The sequence below is a fragment of the Artibeus jamaicensis genome, unplaced genomic scaffold (genome assembly GCF_021234435.1).
Source record: "Artibeus jamaicensis isolate MK-2021 breed Jamaican fruit bat unplaced genomic scaffold, CSHL_Jam_final contig_432, whole genome shotgun sequence".
Lineage (NCBI taxonomy): Eukaryota > Metazoa > Chordata > Mammalia > Chiroptera > Phyllostomidae > Artibeus > Artibeus jamaicensis.
Genome location: NW_026521828.1, coordinates 15,765,373 through 15,788,153, shown reverse-complemented (window position 1 = coordinate 15,788,153; position 22,781 = coordinate 15,765,373). Strand labels below are relative to the sequence as shown.

The 22,781-nt window shown below is 42.1% G+C and overlaps 1 protein-coding gene across 3 annotated transcripts in view; it reads right to left on the bottom strand.

Moving 5' to 3' along the window:
* Nucleotides 1–22,781, bottom strand: part of PPP2R2B (protein phosphatase 2 regulatory subunit Bbeta) — a 291,119-nt gene that overhangs the window by 67,279 nt on the left and 201,059 nt on the right. The gene's annotated exons all lie outside the window — the stretch shown is intronic.

Sequence of the window (22,781 nt, the reverse complement as noted above, 5' to 3'; positions counted from 1 at the left end):
TAGCAGTTATGTGTCTTAGCTTAAAGTCACATAGCTAGTACTTGCTGGAGCTAAGATGGACACTTGGGTATTCCAGCCAAAGGCATCCTTACCCTTAACCATAGCATTTATCTGCTTGGATGGGCAAAATTTATAACTGGTAACAGCCTACTCTGGAAATAGAATGAAAAATGGGCACTTGCTGGTGGGAGTATGAACAATATGATTTTCAGAAGGTAGTGTGGAAGTAGCTATTAAAGCAAAGTAATGTACACATCTTCTAACAAAGCAATTCCTACATTAATGGACACTACCCTATGAAACCAAAATAGCTGTTTGCAATAATATATGCTTGAGGACATTTATCATAGCAGTGTTAGTTACAATTGAGCTATAGCAAAACCTGGTAACCAACAGAATGCCTATTAATAGGGGAATGATTTAATAAGTTATAATATGTCCATACTTTAGAATATCTGCAGTTATTTTGAAGAAGATGAATTGACCTGGAGGGATATTTATATTACTGAGCAGAGAAATGTGTATCATGTGGTCTCAATTTTGCATGAATAAAGAAAAACCATATTCATCCATTAATGTGACTATGCTTGTGTGCGCATAGAGGAAGAAGGTAAGGAAAGAAACATACCAAACTAGTAACATGAATTGCGTTGAGATGTGAGGCCGCAGTACAGTATGATTTGACTTATGGCTATAGGCACGCATGAGTTTTGTAATATAAAAGAGAATTCAGGGGAGTCCTGTCTAGTGTCCCACCAGGGCAGGATTATTAAGATTCTTCAGTCTGCACTAAACTCCTCCTGAGAAAGTTCGAGCAGCTCTAAAGAGCATGGCTTTCTCATGCCGTGAGCTTAAGTTTGCTTTCCTGAACTGTCCACCTGTTTGTTCCCTGGGTTGACAGAGAGCCAGCCCACCCACTTCCTCCAAAGTGCTTCAGATAATTGAGGATGGTTCTCAACCATCCTTCTTCCTATTCAATAAATGACACCAAGACTCAGCCTCCAATCATCATACCTCCCAAATGTTCAGGACTGCTTCACTTCTGCTGATGCTTGGCTTTCCTGAACCCAATCCACCAGATTCAGAACACAGATGGACCCGTATTCTTCTGTACAAGACATGTGCTTTCTACTTCCACAGCTTACAAGGGGCTCACCTCTGTAATAGTCCATGGCATACTGTCAACTAAAATCTCCAGGTCTCTTTTCAAATAAATTAATGTCAAGTCCAATGTTTGTATGCTGTCTATTTGGAACTTGAATGTGATTTGTTAAATTCTCCTCCTCAGGATTTATCCCATTCTTTTAGAAGTGAAATACAGGGGGGATAAGATGTGCATGAATGTAAGAGATGGTAAAAGAAATCAAATAAATTACCAATTCTAGGTAATTGGATTTTTCTTTATAATTAAGAAGATGGGTCAGATAATGGTGAATGAGCTAGAATACGGAGAGGACAGTGACAATGTTCTAAAGTCTGGCTTGAGGGTGGGAGGTACCTTAGATAAAGGTACCCACATGAAGTGGGTGGGGAAGAGAGAACCCTGGGGGAGGGTTGCTAGTTCCAAGGAGTGAGAGCAGGACTAGGTGGAAAACAGAGGTGATGGATGAGACAGGAAAGAGAAGAGGGCATCCGAGCACCGAAAAGTGGCAGCACATGGGGCTGGAAAGAGAAAAAGGAACCCAACCTCCAAGAAAAGAAAGGGGGAGAGAAGAGAGAGAGGAGGGGAACAAGGGGTGCTAATATTCTACCCTGACTCATTAGATGTCAAGTAACACAAACCTTCTCAAACTTACTTAAACCACCTACCCCACCAAAAACAAACAAACAAACAAACAAACAAACAAACAAACAAAAGGATTATTGGAAGATCAAAAAATCTTGCCGATAATTAGGACTGGAAATAGAGCGTGTGACAAGCAGCAAGGACTTGGCCTGCTGTTAGGGACCTGGAGAACTGTACTTTTTCTCTCTCAGGAACACCCTGGTCTCTTAAAATTTCTTCCTTCATGTCAGGCCCTTTCTACTTCCTTTTCCAAACAAAAGGTAACTTCATCTGTTTATCAGTCTGAACATGCTTTCCCAAGAGTCACTCTCTCTCTGACTACATAACACTTTGGATCCAAGTACTCAGCATGGTTAGAAAGGAGAGAAGGGAACAAGCAGGGAGGGAAACAAAGTAGGAAGAATGAAAGAGAACCTTCTAATGAAATTCTCATCCCTGCCCTTGAACTTACCACATTCACCATCACCTCCACACCTTTTCCTACAATGCTCCCTTCCTCATTCCGTCTCCAAGCCCCTCCCCCCAGTCTTCCATGATCCTGACTCCTCCAAACCACAGAACTCTCCCCTTCCTTATGCCATGCATGTACCCAGTGCAGTAGAAAAGAATCTGGTATCTCTAAGAGCCCTAAAGAAAAAGATAAATTAGTTAGCTTCCTTTTTCAATCTGGCACTATTTTGACAACCTTCATGGAATCATTTCCTAACCTGAGTTGCTAGTGTTATCATTTAGAGTCCTAACATCTCTTGTTCCAGGAGAGTAAAGCAAAGAGGGTCGCTATTCCCTGGACAGAAATTTTACTTTGTTTGGAATGTTGTTGTAATTGCCTTTTCATCTTCTTCAGGCCACAAACCCATTTTTTTTTTCAGCTGTCTTGCAATTCTTCCCACTTCCCTGTCAACCTTACAGATTCCATGAGATCTTTCCTGGGCAATCACATATATTTTTTTAGCCTTGATGGTTGAATTGTATTAGAATTAAAAGTTTATCCTGAAAAGAATAAAGTTTGGTAATTACTTCTTCTGGGCAACATGCTATCTTGGATGATATGCCTAATCTATTTTTTTAAAGATTTTTATTTATTCATTTTTAGAGAAAGGGGAAAAAGGGGGAAGAAAGGGAGGGAAACATTGATGTGTTAAAGAAACATGGATCAGTTGCCTCTTGCATGCCCCCACCTGGAGACCTAGCCCACAACCCAGGGATGTGCCCTGACCAGGAATCGAACAGACGACTTTTTTGTATGCAAGATGATGCCCAACCCACTGACCCACCTCAGTCAGGGCCCTGGTCTAGTTTTAGCTGACATTTTTACATTATTATTCACTAATGCCCTGGGACCTGTTTCTGCACATTCACGTGGTCCACATTCCACACAGGAATGAATTTTCTCTCCATGCACACTAGCATTATGCTGGGTCATTTTAGAACTCTATACCCTATCTGTTCCCCCCAATTTTTCAAGCTTGCCATTCATTTCCCTGCTTATTCTTGATCTCTTTGCTCTCTTATTTCTGGTTTTATGACATGTGGGCCTATGAGGCTAACACAAATAATGAAGGGCAGATAGACTTACACCTGCCAAACCTCCATTCTTTTGGTACCCTTCAAATGTTTTAATCTTCCCCTGAGGGTATGGTTATTGATTTTAGAGACAGAGTAAGGGAGGGAGGGTGAGAGAAAGTGAGAGAGAATAGAGAGAGAGAGAGAGAGAGAGAGAGAGAGAGTGTGTGTGTGTGTGTGTGAGAGAGAGAGAGAGAGAGACAGAGAGAGAGAAACATTAATATGAACGAGAAACAATGATCAGTTGCCTCCTAGACAGACCCTGACCAGGACTGAACCTGCAACCTAGGAATGTGCCCTGACCAGGAATTGAACCCCCAACCATTTGGTGTACAGGATGATGTTCCAACCGAGGCAGCTGGCCAGTGCTCACCCCAAACCCTCTACCCCCAGCTTCAAATTTTTTACCATATCCGTTGTACCTAGACTATTATTTACTCATATTTTCTTTAAACAAATTCCTTTTTTAGTTAGCTAAATTAATTTTGATAGGGAACTTTACACCACAGCAATCCATGAAAAAACAATTTTCTACGACTTCCCCCAAAACAGAATTTTATAAAAATAAATACAATTTAAAATTTCATTTTAGAGTCTAGCCAGACCTGGACTTAGAGCTTATGGCCAGTTTTTAGTTTAAAATAATCAAGATGTGTGTTATTAGAAGGGTTAAAAAATATTAACATCAAAGTAAGACTTTGGCTTGATGCAATCAAAATGATTTTTAAAAGAAATGAGGAAGGAATAATTTCCTCAGTTTTGTGATTTAGTAAGTTATGGAAAGCTGTGTTTTATACCAACAAAAACACATAGTCCAGACTTTGGAGGATGCAGTGATATGTGAAGGAGATCAGCACAGTACATGGGACACGTTAGGGAATTAATATGTGGTGATTTCAAATATTTATAGAAAATCTACTTTGTGTCAGCCATGGTACTGGGTCTTGGGAATAGGATAACAAATATGATAGTCTGCCCTTAGGTAGCTCAATGCTATTTCATATTCCTTTTCACAGCTGGAAATTGCCAAATGGTTTGATGAGTTATTTGAATAAACAAATAGGTATCTGGGATCCCTGGCTGGTCATTAACTACCTCTCTTTTTCACCGGTGTCTGGATGCAGCTTCCAAACCCAGGAACGTGTGGAATAACGTGTTTCACACTTGCTTCTTAGAATCACCGCAGTGCCTAATGCTTGAGGTCTTGCTACTCAGTCAAGCACATGACATTATCTATCTTGTATTTCATCCTCACAGCTGCCATGAATTAGGGAGCTTAAGTGATGGTGAACCTCATCTCTCAGATGAGAACATGAAGGCACAGCTCTGACAGGAGGAGGCCCTACTCATCCCAGTGAGCACAAAGCTGCATCCTCAGTTTACCTGACCAGCTGAGATCCCTACTATGGCCTTCCTCCTGTATCACCTGACACTGCTATTTTTTCTTTTTTTAAATACATTTTTTGATTATGCCATTACCATTGTTCTATTCCCCCCCTTCATTTCCCTCCACCCTGCACACCCCTTCCCCCACTGTTCCCCCCATTTAGTTTATGACCATGTGACACTGCTATTTAAATCCCACTCCTTTATCCTGGTGTAATCAGAAAAAGACCATGTGACTCCTGTGGTAGGTTCATTAGCTTATGGTTATTTAAAGGGGAAACGCAGAGAATGGGGGCATGTGCAGATGGGGGCTGCTGCAGTAAGAATTGAGTGAAATGATAAACAAAACAAAGGGAGAGAATAAAGAGATTTCACTGGATGTTAAAAGAAAAATAATGAGCTCTTTTTAAAACACAGAAGGAGAATGAACATGGTGAAGAAGGAAGCCAAACTGCTGGAGCTTGGCAGGGGGTCATTTATTGATCAACAAGTCAGAATGTACCAAAAAGAAAGACATGGAGGAGGAAAATTGTTTGCTGCAGTTTTCACAATGGGACCCGGCCAAGTTATGTAAATTTATCAGGGGAAGATTATGAAGATTCTTGTCTTCAAGTCCTCAAAAGCAATGTACTTTGGAGACTTCTTTCCTTTCCTTTTTTTTTTTTTTTAATAAAAGCACTGGTGTTGATGCTGAGCTAGGATCAGACCACACAGTTGGCTCCTGATACTGTCAGATATCTGAATCTGTTTGGGGTTTGGGAAACTGGGACTAAATATTCCCAAATCTCATGATAGAGAAGACTGAGATCTGCTCTGGGACTGGGCTCAGTGGGTTTCTGTCAACTCTCCTGGGGAGAGGAGGAGTGCCTGGAACTGCAGGTAAAGGACTAGCTTCCCAACAAGGATACTGCTGGAGTGTGCCTGGGTGGATGTCCCAAAAGGCAGAAGAGAAAGAGGATTTGTCCATGACAGATGATAGTTACATTATCTATATAATTTTTATTTTTATTTATTTTTTTAAAAAGATTTTATTTATTTATCTTTAGAGGGGAAGGGGAGAAGGAGAGAGGGAGAGAAACATCAATGTATGGTTGCCTTTCATGCATCCCCTGCTGGGAACTGGCCTGCAGGGAACCAGCCTGCAACCCTGGTATGTGCCCTGACTGGGAATCGAACCGCAATTGTCTGGTTCGCAGGCCCACGCTCAATCCACTGAGCTACACTAGCCAGGGTCTATCTATATAATTTTTAAAATATATTTTTTAGAGAGAAGGGAAGGGAGGGAGAAAGAAAGGGAGAGAAACACTGATTGGCTGCCTCTTGCACACACCTCTGACTGGGGACTCAACCCACAACCCAGGCATGTGCCCCGACTGGGAATCGAACCAACTACCTTTCACCTTGCAGGACACTGCCCAACCAACTGAGCCACAATAGTCAGGGCTATATTATCTACCTTGACAGGGAAAACCACAGGCAGAAAGTGAGATAAATAAGAATAGCCAGGGAAAATAGAAACCATATTATGGTGCAGCAGGTAAACAAATAAAGATGGCAGACTAACCCCCAATCCTACATAAGCAGAGCATGTGGCTGTGCAGTTGGGAGTGCTCCTTGATCACTTGTTAACTTCCAAGTCTTCCAAGGGCTCTGACTCCAGCCTCTCGCCAACTATTTACTTTTCCTTCCTGAGACCTCTTTCTTTAAAATGACATTCTGTTCATGATATATTTATAGGCATGTAAATATATTTGCTCTTCTAGAAAATGAGACAAACCCAGCTCTTGAGTTAGGATACTGAATAAAGGGAGACATTTTCATTTTTTAAGGTTGCAGACTTAGGCAAGCTAAGTTTACAGACTGTTTGGAATGTCATTCTCTCAGCATCTACAGTACTTGCAAAAGCGTCTGCTCATCCTTTTTTTTTCCTTTCCCAGAAGAAACCAATGCCAGTAAAGCTCATCTGCCTGAGTTATGGCTGTTTCCCTTCTGATAATCAGTGAAATTATGCAAAGGCACAGTGTTGTTACCAAACAGAAATAGAGAGCAAGCTAATTGCACCTGATAATTTGGCCTGGCACATTGTTTTTTCCAGAATCTACCTCACGACAGATGTTAGCAGGATGATTTCTATAGAAAAGCAGTCCAATTAAAGGGAAAGTTTCTGGAAAGTCAGTTTGCCTGTCCAATGTTGTTTTTGCATTTGCAAATGTCAGTCAGGTTAATAATGAGCTTGTGCTGGAAGATGAAAATAGGACTTTTTTCTTAGTGGTGAAGGCAAAGGAGAAATATCAGGAGAACTTTTTGAGTTCTTTTTATTTAAGGAAAAGTGACCTACTTGGATGGCTTTTCTTCATTGCTAACAGAAAACCAAGACAGAAGGTCTAGCAGCTGACAGTAGATCCTCTGATTTAGGCAGAGAATTCTGCAGTTTTTGATGACAAATGGTTGGAGGCAGAGGCAGAGAATCTAAAGGAAGATTTTCAACCAGTTTAGAGTCAACTTTTAACAACTTGCCAGGCAACTGTTCATGTCATCTCCCAGAGGCCACTCACAGGAGATTTGGCTACAGCCTCTTCCCTATGAAGGAGTTATTACTAAGCACATAACTTGTCTCAGTTCAGTGAGAACTTGAGAGTTCACTGCTCTTTGAAAAACAAACATTGGAGGGTAGGAACACCCTTAGCTCAATGTATACATAGAAACTCAAATTGATGATGTATTTTCCATTATCTCCTTGTCTGTACTTACAGAGTTTTACTAAAAATCATTAATGGGTATTTCCATTAGGTCAGAGATTTGAACTCATTCACTAAAGAGTCTTCAGTATCAGGATTAATGTATCTTAGGCAAATTCGCTCTGGCCATATGATCAAGGTCATGCCCCTTCCCTCTCACCTGTCCTCACAGAACTCTATGCTTCCATTGAAAGTAGCACCTGGGGTCTACCAGTTACCTCTCTGCTCTGAGCATTTCTGATTCCCAGCTTAAATGGAAGCTAGCTAGTTATTGTTGAATGGTTAGGACTAAAAGCCAGATACTGTGTTAGTATATTTTTCTGGTTACAAGTCCTATGATGCGGGTACTTTAGTGATGATAAAATGATACTTTGAGAGTTTCAACAAAGGCCTAAAGTCATGCAAAGAGATTTGGGATTTGAATCCAGAGCTGTTATGCTAAAGTCTTTTAACCACCACATTAGACTCCCTCAGAAAGGTTCCAACTGTGGGTATTCCTCCCTACCTGAGGGCAAGGAGAAACAAGTCAGCCTCCCATTTCTCTCAGGAATAAGAACATTTTGCTTGAACTTTTGGAACAAACAGGCAAGTACTTTGCTTTGTCTTAAAGGATCCATGTGCCTCATTCCTTTAAGAATGGGTCATTCCTGCCCACATCTCTCTGTGTACCATCTTGACTCATATTCTGGGTTTGTTCCCATAAAATATACTGTATTTCTCTTCTAGGAAATTTTAACTGGCAGCCAACATATCTCAGTCTGGGTTGTAACTTCAAAGATATACTTCTCTTTGAAATATATGAAGGTGGAAAAGAAGAAAGGCTCTTCCATCACTGTGCTGGACAAACATAGTTCCCTTTTAACATAAGTGCCACTAAGCAAAGTCTCAAAGGCTCTGGGAACCGGGCTTAATTCTGTCTGTCCTGGAGAATGAGCCAGTTTACCCAGTTTTGTTCATGCTGCCTACAGTAGCCCAGCAACAACACAAGACAGTGTTTCTTGAAGTTTGCTTCACAAGTAAGTAATTTGGGTATGCCCAGGACTGGGGCTTCTCCCACTGGAATCTCCCAGGCTCCCACATTCTCCTAGTTCCAAGGTATTTTATTGAATATACTCAATAAAGTATGATGAAAATTTGGGCATTGTTCAATCAACTTATACTTTTAAACCTTTGCTAAACATCTTCTGACCTGCTGTGCTTCACACAATCTCTTTTCAGTTTCATGTTTCTTGCCTCTAGAAACAGCCTCACAGCCTGGACTGTGGGATAGCAGGTTAGCAACAGCTGGGCCCTAGCTTGGGCCCTAGCTTGCACTATAGCTATGGCAGAGATTTTTGCCCAGTGAGTGAATGGAAAATGGCAAGAGTAACAATTACTATGGCGATTACACAATGGGGAGATCGATGACCACACACAGAGAAAGTATAAAACCAACATCTCCCCTTTGGAGTCTGGGAAAGCTTTGGGGGCTGCTATTGTTAGATCAGTAATAAAAGCCCATTAGTAAATGCCAGGGAAACAGCTTGCCCCTTCCTGGAGCCAGTGGGCATTTGTCTCTGTCGTTTCTTTGGGCATGGGGCTCTGTTCTCTCTGCAAGGAGGGCAGAGCAAACCCTGCTCTGGAGCCAGGTTTGAGTTCTTTAATATGGCTCTACACTGCTCACTTCTTTCCTCCTCCTTCTCTGGCCCCATTCTTGCATAGAAAATTGAGGTAATGATTTATATGTCGTGAGCAGTTCTGACAGGTGCCCTCTGTCTGGGATCCCTCCAGCCCCAGGACTAATTGGAAGCTTATCTTTTCCTTTCCATAATAGGGAGCTGTCAGGTTCTATGACCCTCCAAACAATTTAGTCACTTGTGGGAGGATTCAACTCGGAGGGAGGACACCTTGATATTGGAGAAGCTCCATGAAGGCCATACCCTGACATGGATGAAAATAGTGGCAGTCAAGGGCTGGAGGAAAACATGCCACACTGATAAATGCCACTTGCTTCCTCAATTTAAACTCTTCAAGTTCATTAGGATCATCCTATGTTGTGCTGGCAGCTTTTCTATCTTGGTATCTCTCCTCTTGGGTGCAGAATATTTAGCTGTCTGAGCAAAGACGGACTGCTTCAAAAATGACCAGTGCAGAGAAGACAGGGCTCGCTTTGCACCACACAGCTCTCCTCTTCAAGACCCCATCCCAGTGCCAGGTGATAGTAGTGCATTTGATTCATACCCTTTTCAACCAAAAGAGCCTGTAAACTCTGCAAGGGCAGAAACCATGCCATCCACGCTCACTGCTCCATCTCCAGGACTGTGCCTGGCTTACAGAGGGTACTCAGTAAATACTTGTGGCATTAGTGAAGAAATGAATGAAAGACCTAGGTGGTGCCTATGGTCCCAATTGACCTGACCATTAAGTAGCATAAGGCACATTTAATCAGGATTGGTGTGACAGTCATCTGTGAGTTCATCTACAGAGATGAGTCTACTCTGGGAAGGAATAGCAGTAACCAAGAGTGGTCTTGTCTTTTCACCTCTGTCTCAATATCTAACCCTGTACCTCCTGAACTCCTGCTCTCTTGTCTTTGTTGATGATCTTCTGTTTCCACCACAGAAAGCTTTTCTCAGATACTCTTTGGATTTGTAGAACAAATAATTTTTTTTAAAATCAAGCTTTCAGAAGTTTCTAAATACCAGCATTGTTTGGCACTGAAATAGCAGGTTAATTGGATACAGTTTTCACCTTAGGTCTGGATATTGGGAAATTAAAGAGACAACATCTTTATTCAATTCAAAGTCACAGAACACTCAATCCCTGAAGATAAGTAGAGAAAGTGGGATCCCAGAGCAGAGAAGAAAAAGTTGAGAAGGAGCCTGGGCAGTGTTTCAATACACAGTGGGCTGACTGTGATGCTGGGCATGGGCACATGAAGTTGGTACTATTACTATCTTCAAATAAAAGCTCATAACCAGCTAATTCCTCCTTGGACTGGAAGCCCCATGAGGGCAGGGACCACACAGTCTCCCCCTGACTCTATGTATGGAACCTGCCTTTTATAAGTACAGATTACACAGATGTTAGACCACCCAGAAGAAAACATATACAGTGATAGTTTTTAGACTGGCTAATGGGAGTATATGCTTCTAGAAGTCTCTGACATAGCATCAAGCCTCCATGGACTCCACTGGTTGAACACGATTGCTGTTGAGAAGCTAGACAACATAGTGGGTGAGAATGGGGGTCTCTAGCCAGAGAGCCAGAGCTGTACTCTGGTTCTGCCACTTGCTAGCAAACAAACTTGCACAAATTCCTTCTGCCAAACAGAACATGGCTTCCTCATCTGTGAAATGGGGGTCACAGTTTTATGCTCACGGGGTTCAGGTGAAAACTAAATGAGGAAGTACACAGAGTGCCTAGAACAGTGTCAGATACCAGGGAGTTCTAAGTTGAGGTTAATGAATTGATGTCAAGAGGTAGGCTCTATGAAGAATCCCTCCCAACCACGCTGTCAGGTGAGTCTGTGACTGGAAAGCATTAAGAGTTGAGAGGCAAAGCTGTCAGGCTAACTCCTATTCCCTGACCCAATCCTTGTAGCCAGCACTTCCAGAAGTGAGGTCTATGGCTGCGCTACTCAAAATAATAGATCCATGAGCTTTTTGTTAATGGTCCATGACAAGATAAGTAGATCAAGCCAGATTCAATGCATTGCTTCATTTATTGAGAAAGTCCTGCGATGAAAAATAAAAGTGTCAGCTGAACTCTACAGTAGCTTAATGATACAGACGGTTCATATTCTGGCACAAGATCCTTATCTTCACGTACACTGGCACTGAGCCAAAGACCACATTTTGAGTAAAATGTTATGAAGAACAGTAATCCCATGAGAAAAGGGTTTTTCATGGTCAGGTAAGTTTGGTGGAAAAAGATCACATGTCATGTATCTTTTCCTGGACTGTGATATCGTATGACACATTAAAGGTCCTGAGAAATCCTGGCATATATAAACTCATTTAAATGTACTTAAGATGGCATTTCCCATATATTCCTGGGCAAGAAAAGCCTGTGAGTGTTTGTGTGTGTGTGTGTGTGTGTGTGTGTGTGTGTGTGTGTGTGTGTGTGTGTTTGCCACTTTGAACATTTTTCTGGTAAAAACAGAGTCCAGCTGATTGATCACAACAGAAAATAACAAGAGTGTCGCCCAATCCCCTCTTCTCAAATAAAAACATATCTAACAGCTTTTAGTTAGAAAATTCCTTTCCTACTGGCTCAACCATTTTTTTTAATTTTTTAATTGATCATGCTGTTACAGTTGTTCTATTCCCCCTTTATTCCCCTCCACCCTACCCCCCATCCCCACCATCACCCCCCCTTTAGTATATGACCATGTGTCTCAAGTCCTTTAGATTCTATATTTCCCATGCTATTCTTGCTCCCCCATCTATTTTCTATCTACTGTCTATGCTACTTATTTTCTGTACCTTCTCCCCCCTTCTCCTCCTCCCACTCCCCCTGTTGCTAACCCTCCTTGAGATCTTCATTTCTATGTTTCCACTCCTGATCTAGCTGTCCTTTTAGTTTGCTTTTGTTTTAGGTGTGGTTGTTAATAACTGTGAGTTTGCTGTCCTTTCACTGTTCATGTTTCTTTAACTTCTTTTTCTTAGATAAGTCCCTTTAACGTTTCATATAATAAGGGCTTGGTGATGATGAACTCCTTGAATTTGATCTTATTTGAGAAGCACCTTATCTGTCCTTCCATTTTAAATGAAAGTTTTGCTGGATAGAGCAATCTTGGTTGTAGGTCTTTAGATTTCATGACTTGGAATACCTCTTTCCAGTCCCTTCTTGCCTGTAAGGTCTCTTTTGAGAAATCCGCTGACAGTCTGATGGGGACTCCTTTGTAGGTGACTGTCCCCTTAGCTCTTGCTGCTTCTAGGATTCTCTCCTTCATTTTAATCTTGGCTAATGTAATTACGATGTGCCTTGGTGTGTTCCTTCTTGGGTCCAACTTCTTTGGTACTCTCTGAGCTTCCTGGATTTCCTGGAAGTCTATTTCCTTTGCCAGATTGGGGAAATTCTCCTTTATTATTTGTTCAAATAAGTTTTCCACTGGTGGCTGTGCCTTTCCCCCTTCTGGTACCCCTATAATTCGGATGTTGGAGCGTTTAAAGATGTCCTGGAGGTTCCTAAGACTCTCCTCATTTCTTTGAATTCTTGCTTCTTGACTCTTTTCTGTTTGGCCATTATTTGCTTTCTTCTGGTCCACTCCATTGATTTGAGTCCCAGTTTCCTTTTCATTGCTATTGGTGTCCTGTGCAATTCCATTCATTTCAATTAGTTTTGCCTTCATATATTTGTCTAATTTGTCCGCTATAATCAACCAGTTCTGTGAGGATCCTGATCACCAATGTTTTAAACTGTGCGTCTGTGAGTTTTGCTATTTCTTCATCGCTTAGATTTATTTCTGGGGCTCTGAGATCCTCCTGCCCCATTCTTGGTCTGTTCGGGCCCTTTAAGTGTGAGAAGCGGCGGCTTGGATTCCCAGGTCGCTGGGTTGTGACGCTGTATGTGGGGGCATGGCCAGAGCGGCGAAATGGCGACCCCCTCTCTGGCTCAACCATTTTAATGAAACTAGAGAATTAAATACTATTCCTGTTGATAGTGAATTACTTTAACATAAAAATACCCTTATACAATGTTTTTCTTCAAGCAATTTCTTGTTTTTGAAAATCAGATCTTAATTATTTATTTTTAGAGAGAGGGGAAGGGAGGGAGAAAAAGAGGGAGAGAAGTGCCAATGTGTGGTTTCCTCTTGCTTGCCCCCTACTGAGGACCTGGCCCACAACACAGGCATGTGCCCTGACTGGGAATTGAAGGAGCAATCCTTTGGTACGCAGGTTGACACTCAATCCACTGAGCCACACCAGCCAGGGCCAGTTTCTCATTTTTTATGAGCCAAAGAAAAAAGAATGTATCATCCTATATACTAACCTCTAGGGAAAAATGTAAAATCTTTCTTTGGTAAGGATGGGGGTATTTAAAATGCTTATATCAATGCACCAGTGAAACCTGGTTTGCAATGTACTAGGATCAAAGTGATCATTTCCTCCCTGAATTTGATTCTAAATTCATTTATGTTCATTATTTTCTACCAAAAAAGCCTTACGTATAATGAGCAGAGGCCTTAGACTTCTCTATAGTCTCAAGTGAGTTATTTGCATAGCCTGTTAGCAAAAGGGATCTAGGCACATATTTTTGATGTGTTAACTCTAATGGAAAATCAAATGCAAATCAGGCTTTATTGACATTCTAAGGTTCCTTGAGCCATGTACTACTTGGGAACTGTGTGCCACGTGCATGCCTGCACATGCATTTACATACAGCCACACATAGTTTCAGGGACTGAAACACAGCCTAACTCCAGCAGCAGTGAGCTCACATTTCAGACCTGGGCCCTGTCTGAGAATGATGTCTTTCCCATTATAGTCATAATTCAGATAATTCCATCTGAAAGATTCAGAAAATGGGGGGACTTTCCTCCCCTGAATCATCCCATTATGCCTGGAGTTTCCACTTACTTTAAAAGTATACAGAGAGCCCTCGATAGGAAATGACAGGGAAAATCATACTAATAAATTATATTTTGAAAAACCCATCAGAGTCAGTGTGAATTAGGTTTGACCCTTGCTTTCCAAGCCTGAAAAGGGCCAGCTACCTGCCCTGGCCTGGTCAATCTTCCCCAGTCTCTGAAATTCAGACTATCTGATGCCCACAGCTAGGAAAAAAGACTGGGGCCATGGTTGAGAATACTGTCCTGCCTCATGACCAGCAGATCTCAAAATAAATTGCACCAGAGGTTCTGGAAACATCGAGATTTCCCTCTCTAACATGATCTTTTTCCTTTTCTGGCACTAGAGGACTTTTTAGCTTTCCACTGTCACTGAGAGTTCCTATCGGAAGTGTCACTTACTAGTTCCTGTAACATTCAGGAGCCGTGATGCCTTCACAAAGGGTTGGGAGCAAGAGACAAAGAGAACTTGATCTTAGCCCATGTGCAGGATTCTGCTTATATTTCCATTTAGGTTGGATGCAACTACTACATGGTAAGTGCAGCATAACAAGGTTGCTTTGAAAGAAAAGAAAACATTTTATTGTAAGTGTATACACTTCGAATCCAATGCAGCTTTGGAGAGCCAGTACAAACACACATTCAAGGTAAAGCATAATGGATTGCTGCTCCCCAAACACAATATAGCTTTGAACCTTTTCATCAAACTCATCAGACTTTCCTGAAATGCCTGGTGTCCAGGTGAAGGACAAGATGGAAAAGGTGAGGAGCAAGATAATAGCAACAGAGCCTGATCATCTACTGATCATAAGGCATCATGCTAGATACTGTCCACAGGGCACCCTATTTTGTTAGCCTGACCTCTGTGGGAAGGATGTATGATGATTTCCATTTTACAGATGATACTGAAATGTGGTCAGAGACCTGGCTCTTTTCTGAAGACTGGACCATAATGTTAAGATCACAGATCCTGGCATTGGACTGAGTCTGTTTAAAAACATGACTCTGCCCCTTAGTGGCAGTAGCCCTTGGGCCAGTCACTTCAGCTTTCTGAATAAAATGTCCTTACTTGTGAAATAGGGATGAAACAGCACCCACTACCCCACAGGGCTGCAGCCAGGCTACAGTGAGAGGGTATCTGTAATGTGCTGATTAGCAGAAAGCCTGGTATGCAGTGCGTGATTAACTGATGTCTGCAATGTTGTTAATGTTACAGCACACTGGCCATTGGGTGGGCTGCCCCCATTATTTGATTAGAAGTAATAAGGAAAAAGAACTTGAGTTATAAGGAGCAGATCCACTCACACACAACCTAAACATAATTGGCTTGCAGAAGCTCACTCTAAATCAAATCAGTCACTTTGTGGAAAGGCAACCACATTTTGATAGTAAAGTTGCCCTCAGATTATTCTATATAGGACCTTGAGATAGGACAAGGAAAGAGGACAAAGAATTAACTTATAAAATCGAATCAGAGAGCCTCCACTTTGGAGTGGACCTTGAGGTCATTATGCCAATGGCCGTCACACCCAACTAGCCTTATGTGCTGCCTGGGACGCAGCTGAGAAATACAGGTAGATGGATCTCTTGGCCTGGCTCCTGGAGATTCTGAGTCAGCGAGCTGGGGATGATATCAGACGTTCCCAGAGTCTTGTGATCACCGAAGTTTGGTACACCGTGACCTAGTTTCCATGTATCCTTCTGTCTCACCTCCCCCCACACGAAATGGAAAACCCACCTGTGCCCAAGGCAAAGGAGCCTCTGCTGTCTCCTTGATGGGTTGGTCTCTAGTCCCTGTTTACTCATGTATTGGTTTACAACAAATAGTCAGATGAATATACCAGACATTCTGTTTTAACACAAGAGGCAGAAGAGTAGCACAGATTTTAGAATCACAAAGACATTAGTTCAAGTCCAAGCATTATCTCTTGCTTGCCATCAGACCTCAGCTAGATCACTCAATCTCTCTGGCTTTACCTCCCACATCTCTAAAATGAGGTTTATTGGTGTTCTTAAGAAAATGGTGGGGATTAGGAAAGATGTCGATGGAGTAGGACAGAGTGGATTCCGCTCTCCCCTACACATAGAGGAGAAAAACCTGGCCGATCTATGGAGGAACAGAGCAAACAGCCCACAGAACCCTAGCATATATGAAGATAAGAAACTAGAAATTGTAGGGGACACTGAAAAACCAGATGGTAAGGAGATGGCTGCAGGACAATAAGGTCCCAGGGACCAGCGCTGAGACAGGGGTGGCAGCAGCCCCGGCTGGTGCCTGGTACCAGGACTACCACAGACTCTTTGGGAGCCTTGAGCCTGCCACAGGGTCCTTGGGAGAGAACCGGGTCATCTGCTCCCTCCCTCCCCAGCCAAGCAAGGTTTGAGAAACACTGGGTGAGACTCGGTTGCTTGAAATTGCTGAGAGGGGAATAAGGACAAAGAGGCAAACACACAAGGGCTGTGATCACCTGTAGAGTCCATGGTCACTGGCTTGGGATAGTTGAGAGTCCCAGTATTGGGCTCTGACCCCGATAGTCACTGGTCTGGCTGAAGAATTGGGGTTTACTGAGCAGTAGGCTTGAGAAGGAGGAATTTCTCAAAAGGTAAAACTGTTTGGGAGATTCTCCTATGACAGTCGCTAGGCCAACTCCCCGCCCAGCCAGGTGAAAGGCCCTATGTTCCCCCGTACCACATGGAAGGGTTCCCGCCCAAGCCCATAGGACCCAGGAAGCCTGGCCTGGTGCTTGTGCCCACACCCCAGCCCACTGCAATGACCGCCAGAGAAAAAGTGCTCTGAAAAAGACTTGGATCCCCTGCATGGGGTGCTGGGGAAAGATGCCAGACTAGCTCTTGGAAGAGTGCTCCCAAGATTGGCTGAGTACACATCAGGAAGGAAGAAAGGCCACACCAATCACCTCTCGGCCTGCTGCAGCCAGTGAGACCAGAAAAACTCATTTGGCCAGTTTGAAACGAAGAAGAGGTGCTTTTTAAAAATTTTTATTATTGTTTTTATCTTTTAATACCTTTTTCCTCTCTTTCCTTCTTTATTTTTTCCTTCATCATTTCTTTTCAAACTTATATCTTCTTCCTCTCTTCTCCTGCTTTTTTTTTTTACCCACAAGTGAGACAAAAAACTTGGAACTGTGAAAAGACCAGAGTTGGACCCAAAGAGGGGGCATCCCAACAGTACAGACAAAGAGACAAATTTCACTTTGCTATAGCAGAGAAACTACAAGTTATTGCATATTTGTATTATTATTTTTCATTATTCTTACATCTTTTTTTAATTTAAAAATTTTTTATTGATTATGCTGTTACAGTTGTTCTATTCCCCCCTTCATTCCCCTCCACCCTACCCCCCCATCCCCACCGTTATCCCCCCTTTAGTTTATGACCATGTGTCTCAATTCCTTTAGATTCTATATTTCCCATGCTATTCTTGCCCCCCCATCTATTTTCTATCTACTGTCTATGCTACTTATTTTCTGTACCTTCTCCCCCCTTCTCCTCCTCCCACTCCCCTGTTGCTAACCCTCCTTGAGATCTTCATTTCTATGTTTCCACTCCTGATCTAGCTGTCCTTTTAGTTTGCTTTTGTTTTAGGTGTGGTTGTTAATAACTGTGAGTTTGCTGTCCTTTCACTGTTCAAGTTTCTTTATCTTCTTTTTCTTAGATAAGTCCCTTTAACGTTTCATATAATAAGGGCTTGGTGATGATGAACTCCTTGAATTTGATCGTATTTGAGAAGCACCTTATCTGTCCTTCCATTCTAAATGAAAGTTTTGCTGGATAGAGCAATCTTGGTTGTAGGTTTTTGGATTTCATGACTTGGAATACCTCTTTCCAGCCCCTTCTTGCCTGTAAGGTCTCTTTTGAGAAATCAGCTGACAGTCTGATGGGAACTCCTTTGTAGGTGACAGTCCCCTTATATCTTGCTGCTTCTAGAATTCTCTCCTTCATTTTAATTTTGGCTAATGTGCCTTGATGATGTGCCTTGGTGTGTTTCTTCTTGGGTCCAAGAAGGAACCCAAGAAGGGGACTCTCTTCTTTGGGACTCTCTGAGCTTCCTGGATTTCCTGGAAGTCTATTTCCTTTGCCAGATTGGGGAAATTCTCCTTTATTATTTGTTCAAATAAGTTTTCCACTGGTGGCTGTGCCTTTCCCCCTTCTGGTACCCCTATAATTCGGATGTTGGAGCGTTTAAAGATGTCCTGGAGGTTCCTAAGACTCTCCTCATTTCTTTGAATTCTTGCTTCTTCACTCTTTTCTGTTTGGCCATTATTTTCTTTCTTCTGGTCCACTCCATTGATTTGAGTCCCAGTTTCCTTTTCATTGCTATTGGTGTCCTGTGCAATTCCATTCATTTCAATTAGTTTCGCCTTCATATGTTTGTCTAATTTGTGGCTATAATCAACCAGTTCTGTGAGGATCCTGATGACCAGTGTTTTAAACTGTGCGTCTGAGAGTTTTGCTATTTCTTCATAGCTTAGATCTATGGGCTCTGGGGCTTTGAGATATTCTTGCAACATTTTTGGTCTGTTCTGGCCCTTTAAGTGTGAGAAGCGGTGCCTTGGACTCCCAGGTCTCTGGGTTGTGATGCTGTATGTGGGGGCGTGGTCAGAGTGGGGAAATGGCGACCCCCTCTGCTGTTTCTCACAGCTGGGTGAGGATTAGCTTCTTAGGTGGTTTACCTGGGCCGGGCCACTCAGAGTCGCTGGGTTATGAAGCTGTATGTGGAGGTGGGGTCAGAGCAGGGAAATAGCGGCGCCCTCCACTGCCACTTGCCGTGGGGACCCGCCGGGGCCAGTCCAACTGCTCACTCCCTGGCCTGTCCGCCCGCGCACAAATGCGCGATCACAGTCAACACGCAGCACTGCTCCCCCGCCGTCTCCCCCGTGGTCGCTTGCCTAGTGGCTCGCTTGGTTGCTCACTAGGTCCAACCCTGCACCTGGATTCTGCGCATCTGGATTCAGCGCCTGAGTCCGGCTAACCGAGACCTGTGCAATCCCGCTTCACCAGCCGCTGGTTTCGCTCCTTACCGGTCAGGCTGAAGAATTTGTTGTTAAGTTCAATTTTCTGTGTTCGGGCTGTGTTTTCTGTTGCTAATATTAAGTTGTCTCTAAACTTGGTTGTGTGAGAAGGCACGGCACATCCACCTATGCCTCCATCTTGGTGGAAGTCTTACATCTTTTATTTTAATAGTATCTTTGTATGTCTCCCCTTTCTGTATAGTCTTCATTGCCATGGCTGGTTATATTGTATCATTTGACAGGTTTCCCCTGTTCTCTCTTCCACAATGTATCGCTAATTTACTATCCTTCATGTCACTTGTGTTCCAATACCACACTACTCAAAGTTTTATACCCCCTATTCATATTATCCAGATCACACAGATTATGTCATATGATTGTTGCTGTAATATTATGTAAATAATAGCTATTCCACACAATTGTAAATACTTCACAACACCCCTCCTGGATCTTAGCCCACTTCACAGTTTCCTGAACACTATTACTGTAGTGGTTACCCTATTCTCTTACACACTACACCTATTTGCTATCCTCTGTTCTCACCTTACCTCAGAATCTGACCTTCTTCAACCTCACTGCTTTCTAGATCCAAACCACAAGCCTTCCCTCCCCAACAAGAGTCTTAGCTTCTGCCCATCCTTTCTTAAAAGTGGCTAGTTGGGTTAAAGATTATGGTTAACACTATACATAGTGAAAAGATCTCCCATCTCTTCTCTACCAGCTACTAATGTAAATATCATAGAATACTCTCCTGCTATCATAAACCATTTTGCCTTCCACTCCAACTGATCACAAAAAAAGAGTAGGTAGAAGCAGTGAACACCAGGATACCCACTGGAAGAGGAAACCCAACAAAAAAGGAACCACCAACATAACAACAGAAGAACGTGAAGGAGGGAGAGAAAACCACGAAAACCTCAGTCCAGGACCTATCTGGAAATACAACAACTACCCAGTAAAAACAACTAAACAAGAGCAAAAGAGAATCCTCAAAACCTTGTACACACAGAAGAACTAGCTTCCATACAACCTGCCCTCACCAGCACAACAAATTACAACAGGTGGTGGACAGAGTGACCCTCAGTTAACCAGCTGGTGGGAAGGACCCACAAATGAAAGACCCAACAACAATCAAATCCCAAAGACAAACACAGAGCCAACATAATGACAGCCAAAGACCAGTGAGCTCAGGAGATCAAGAAGACTACACCACTGAATCTCACAGGTATCTTACCACAGAAGTTCACACCATAAACCTAGGGAGCCAGAACAGATCAATTTAACAAGTTGAGGCTAACAAGAAGAGTCTCACAAACAATAGAAAGACAAAGAAACAATCCCCAAGTCAAAGGAAAGGAGGAAGCCTCAGAAAAAAATGCTAAATGAAACAGAGGCAACTCAACTATCACATACTGAGTTCAAAGCAATGGTTGACAAAAAGCTCGATGAGCTCACAATGAATTACCAGATATTACAGAAAAACAATGAACTCACGGCAAACTATGTCAACATGAAAAGGAAATAGAAACTATCAGGAGGGCCAAGAGGAAATGAAGAATACAATTTCTGAACTGAAGAACAGTGGAAGGAGTCAAAACCAGGATTGATGAAGCAGAAGATCAGATCAGTGAGCTGGAGGACAAAGTACATAAAAACACCCAGAAAGAGCAAGAAAAGAAAAAGAGGATCAGAAAGAATGAAGAGAAATTAAGAGAAATGCAAGACATCATGAAACATACTAATATCCAAATAATAGGAATACCAGAAAAAGAAGAAGAAGAGCAGGAATAGAAAACTTATTTGAAAAAGTAATGATGGAAAACTTTCCTAACTTGCTGAGAGAAAAAGTCACACAAATCCAGAAAACAAAGACAGTCCCAATCAAGAGGAACCAAAAGAGGCCCACTTCAAGATACATCATAATTGTAATGGCAAAATTCCAAGACAAAGAGAGAATATTAAAGGCAGCAAGGGAGAAAAAGGAAGTTACAAGGGAGCCCCAATAAGGTTAGCTGCTGACTTCTCAATGGAAATGCTCCAAGCAAGAAGAGAATGGCAAGAAATATTCCAAGTAATGAGAACCAGAGGCCTGCAATCAAGGATACTTTACCCAGCAAGGCTCTCATTCAAGATAGAAAGCCAAATAAAGAGCTTCCAAGAAAAAAAGAAGTCTAAAAAATACACCTCCACCAAACCAGCTCTGCAAGACATGCTAAAGGTACTGCTTTCAGGAAAGAAAGGAAAAGAGAGAGAGAGAGAGAGAGGCACACAGGTAGGAAAATGGCAGTGAGTAAGTACCTAAAATAATAACCTTAAACGTAAATGGATTAAATGCTCCAATCAAAAGACACAGAATAGCTGAATGGATAAGAAAGCATGACTACACTTATGCAGCCTACAAAAGATCCAGCTCAAAATAAAAGACCTAGACAGACTAAAAGCGAAGGACTGAAAACAAATTTTCCAAGCAAATGAACAGGAAAAAAACAGCTGGGGTAACAATACTAATATCAGACAAAATAGACTTCAAAAAAAGGGCCATAAAGAGAGACCCAGAAGGTCACTTCATTATACTCAAGGGAAGAATCTACCAAAAAGACATTAACGCTGTAAATATATATGCACTCAACATAGCAGCACCCAAATATATAAAGAAAATCTTAGAGGACTTCAAGAAAGATATGGAAAGCAACACATTTATAGTAGGGGATTTTAACACCCCACTGTCAAAAATGGACAGATCTTCCAAACATATTACCAACAAAGATATGGTGGCATTGAACAACGTCCTAGATGAAATGCACTTAACTGATATATATAGAGCCCTTCATCCCAAAGAAGCTAAATATACATTCCTTTCAAATGCACATGGAACATTTCCAAAGATAGACCACATAACAGGACACAAAACAAGCCTCAAAAAAGTCAAGAAAATTGAAATCATACCAAGCATTTTCTCTGACCATAATGGACCGAAACTGGAAATCAACCCCCCCAAAAAACCCAAAATACACAAAATTATGGAGATTGAATAGCATGCTATGAAACAACAAATGGGTCAAGAATGAAATTAAGGAAGATATCAAAAAGTTTCTGGAAACAAATGAAAATGAACTCACAATAACCTGAAACTATAGATCCAAACCACAGTAAAGGATCCAAACCACAGTGAAGGAACACAATGGGACACAGTGAAGGCAGTCCTCAGAGGGAAGTTCATAGTAATAGAGGACTACCTAAAAAAGATAAAAACGTTTCAAACAAACAACTAACCCTATGCCTACAAGAACTCGAGGAACAACAACAAAGACAGCCCAGAGCAAGTAGAAGAAAGGAAATAACCAAGATCAGAGCAGAATTAAGTGACATAGCAATTAAAAGCACAATTCTAAGGATAAATGAGTCCAGGAGCTGGCTTTTTGAACAAATAAACAAAATTGACAAGCCTTTATGCAGGCTCATCCAGAAAAAAAGAGAGAGGCCCTGGCTGGTGTAGCTGAGTGAATTGAGCGTGGGCCTGGGAACCAAAGAATTGCAGTTTGATTCCAAGTCAGGGCACATGCCTGGGTTGCAGGCCAGTTCCTATCAGGGTACACATAAGAGGCAACCATACATTGATATTTCTCTCCCTCTCTCCTTTCCTTCCCCTCTAGAGATAAATAAATAAAATCTTTAAAAAAAGAAAGAAAGAAAAGATGAGAGAGGACCCAAATAAACACAATCAG